This window comes from Sinocyclocheilus rhinocerous, unplaced genomic scaffold (genome assembly GCF_001515625.1).
Source record: "Sinocyclocheilus rhinocerous isolate Xijiao unplaced genomic scaffold, SAMN03320098_v1.1 scaffold3242, whole genome shotgun sequence".
NCBI lineage: Eukaryota > Metazoa > Chordata > Actinopteri > Cypriniformes > Cyprinidae > Sinocyclocheilus > Sinocyclocheilus rhinocerous.
This window is the reverse complement of record NW_015634074.1, coordinates 34107-37822: the sequence shown is the minus strand read 5'-3', so window position 1 is coordinate 37822 and position 3716 is coordinate 34107. Positions and strand designations below refer to the sequence as shown.

The window sequence follows — 3716 nt, the reverse complement described above, 5'->3', positions numbered from 1 at the left end:
CTCCGTCAACACTTAAGAATCGTTCTTAGACTTTACTGAAAGTTGCTTTTAGCGTCTTTATAAAAGTCTACTACTCTTAGAAAAGTCCTACTTTTTACTAAGAATTTTTTGACACTTAAGTCAAAGCTTAAGACTATTCTTAAGAGCATTTCTGAGAAGTTTTATACATACGGGCCCTGATTCCTCATTTCATTCCTACATACTATCATAAACCCTGAAATTTTTCTATGTTTGTATTTCAAAATACCAGTTAATAACAGTGTCACAACATGCAATCTAATTTACTATATTCTATATATTTATTTTTTTCGCCAGATATTCCTTTGTCTGAATTTTGGATTTGTTTGCTGTTTTTCCATTATATCTGAAAACAATATCTGAAAAAAAAAGTGAATGGCAATTTAGACAAATCAAATGTGAAAATCAAACTGAATTTTCATGTTGGTGTGAACAGTCCTTTAGAGTGAAGAATGTGGAAAAAAGGAGGATGTTCTTACCGTCTACTGTCTGTGACACAAACACCACATCAGCCACCTGTAGAGAGAGCTCATCCTGCTGTCTGGCTGTGTACGTCCTTGTCACCTGCATGGTATCTAATGAAGAAATAAATGAATAAATCACTAAACACCCTGACAGTCTGGAACCTAAAATGCTTTCCTAAGTGTAAGCCTAGGATTTTTTCATTTATCAATTTATTATCCACAAAAATCATAAGCTTATAGCAAAACTACACCTCAACATGCAGAATGACTTGAGAATGAGGAATCATTCACATTCATGTGTGTTTAGGGTTATACGCTTAATAATAGTAGTATAGTAGAGTAATAGTTGAGTAGTGTCGCTGTAATACACTGCATGGCCAGAGGGTGGTGCTGTTTCGCTGAGGCTGGTTGCACTTACTCATTCTGTCATTCTTGTCGTTACTGTTGTTCTGTCCCAGAGCGCTGATCCAGCGGGCTCTCTCGTTACTGTCACAAAGAAAACATACAACATTAACTTATAGCCACTGAAGCAGGTTTATTTATTTTTTTGGACTCACAAGTGTATGTGATGTCTGTTAAAACCAAACAACACAGAAGCCATTCCTTTATTGTTCTGGACGTTCACAGACACACACCTCTAGACCCTTGTACAACAGCAGGTAAAGTTACTAGGAGAAACTTGACCTTGGTGCTGAAGCATCCATTACATTCAGGACAAGAAGTGTCTGTTCATTCCTGTAAGCTCCTTTGTGTTTGTTCAGTTTCATTGAGAACATGCCACCAGAAAGAAAGAAAGAAAGGAGAGATGCAGAGAGAAAAGAAAGAGATGGGATTACATTAAATCCTTGACAATTTGAGCTGTGACGTACTTTGTACCTGTTCTATTACTGGCAACATTAATGAGCTTGAACGTGGCTGAACGTGATTACAAATAGTAATTTATCTAAAATGACTGACCAGTTTATTGAGCAACAAATCATTCTAGCATAAGTTCTGAAGGATCATGTGATCTGCAGAAATATCTGCTGAAAATTCACATTTTAATGACATTTAAAAATAGAAAACAATTATTTTAAATTGTAATATTGAACAATATTACTGTTTTTATTGTTTATTTTACTGTAGTCTTGTGAGAATAAGAGACTTCTAACAACAAAAAAATGGTGGGTTTTTTTTATTATTATTTATAAAACAGCACTCAAATCATCAATATGTGACTGAACTGTTGCAATGAGGAAATGACATGATAATGACATGTGACAACCATGTACACACATCCCTTACACATGTATTGTGCATGTCCAGATATTAAATATATGTGAAGCAAACTATGAGAACAAGTATGTTCAGCTGAACCCATCTCCCTCAGCCTCGCTCAACAGGGTGTGCAGTTATCGTGGGAAGGGCAGCTGTCCATTCACATCCCTGGAATCTGAGCACACATGATCACAACAGGTAGCAAATGCCTTCTTGCTGCTCTGCATTACACCAGCTGAATTGCTAGCCAGTGAAAGAACAGCATAGCAAAAAAAAAAACAACAACTTCCACTTCCACCCTACATAATGCTCTTAACATTAATTGAACAGTGTGGTTAAAGTGTTTTCAGCTTGTTTATTTTCATATAAAAATACGGCATGCAGTTGCATTAAACAATGGAATAAACATCATTCAATGTAAATTGTGATAATCGTAATTAATAATCGCAATTACAATTTCAAGGGAATAATCCACAATTATGATTTTGTCATTATCGTGCAGCCCTAGTAGATAGGCATCAGTTATGTAAGTGGATCAGCAATATACTAAGCTATAATTACACTCTCAGCAACAGATAACATGTTATCTCACTTACATGAACACACGGTCACGATCTATGGCTGTGTTTCAAAACCTAGTGAGCTGCCTATTAAAACAGCATCTTTGGTCATTATAAAAGCATTTAAATTTAAATTTAAGCTCCATTTAAATTTACATTTATAAATGAAAGAAATGATCTAACTTCTGCTCAGGGTTATGTGATGCTCAAAAGATCCTCAAAATTGAAAAGCCCAAATGAAAAAAATATATAATGTTTTCTTTAACAGAATACAATGTTATCAGAGAGAGAAAGTGAAAGAGAGGGAAAGGGGAAACAAGAGAAATAGAGAATGAAAATAGAGAATAGAGAGGCAAAAATAAGATCTTACTGTCTTAAAAGTAAAATTTCTGCAGACAGTGCGGTGCTCGCTTATGTAAAACTCGGCATTACAATGTTTAGAGCATTGTGAGTGGTTGCCAAGGGGGAGTTATATGGTTGCTTAGGTGTTCTGCGTGGTTTTCATGTTGCTATGCTGCTGCTAGGGTGTTCTGGGTGGTTGCTAGGTGGTCACTTACTGCCCAAGTCTCTCTGATATTCTGGACTTTCGATATGACTCTTGTCTTTTTGAACTGTCATTTCTAGGCCTTTTTCTGTCCAAACGCAGCACTGAGAACCAGTGTTAATTTCGTCAACGAAGACGACGTTTTTCTGTGACTAAGACGAGAAGTTGATGAGCTAAAACTAATATCTGATGATAAAAACTATAACGAAATTTATGCCGCGTCTTCGTTAAGACGAGACGGGACTAGAATGTTATTTGAGGACTACCTCAATTATGAGGACTACAAAATACATCCTATAGGCTAAGTTAACTGTCTTGTCTTTCAAAATGTGCGTCCCTGTCATTGGATTGCAATCGGATGACGGGCGCTTGCATATCTAGTCTCATGGCAGCCACAGTGGATGGATAGGCTACCAAAATGCGAGCTAGCGATCTGAAACAATGGCCTCAGCACCCGAAGGGTTAGGGATAGGGTGACCAGACGTCTCGTTTTTCCTGGGAGTCACAATTTGTTGTCGATTAACTTAAAGTTAGTGAAGGCGGGATTGGCGGAATCGTGCTGATAGCGGTGCTATCTCTCGCGCACGCTCCACTTCTTCAGTTCTCATACAGCGCACGATCAGTTCTCAGTGCTCAAATACACACACAGCAGTCCAAATGTCTATTGTGTGAGTATCTCACGTAAATATAGTCGGTTATGGCTTAAGTGAACGTAAACAGGTGGGTGAAAACTGAATGTGTGTCTGTATTACATGCATACCTTCAGTCTTAAATGGACAGCATTCCTAATTAAATACCTATCTGTGTCATTAATGTTAACCAACAAAAGATGTTAAATAAATGTGTTAAGTAAACCTACTGTATCTGAAAAAT

At 37.1% G+C, this 3716-nt stretch overlaps 1 long non-coding RNA gene across 1 annotated transcript in view; it reads right to left on the bottom strand.

The window, feature by feature from the left end:
* Nucleotides 1–965, bottom strand: part of LOC107745424 (uncharacterized) — an 8493-nt gene extending 7528 nt beyond the window's left edge. Inside the window, exons 1-2 of the long non-coding RNA XR_001640596.1 lie at nt 901–965; nt 498–593 (exon numbers count right to left, since the gene is read on the bottom strand). This is a non-coding gene — a long non-coding RNA (uncharacterized LOC107745424). The remainder of the gene's footprint in view (nt 1–497; nt 594–900) is intronic.
* Nucleotides 966–3716: the final 2751 nt, after the last annotated feature.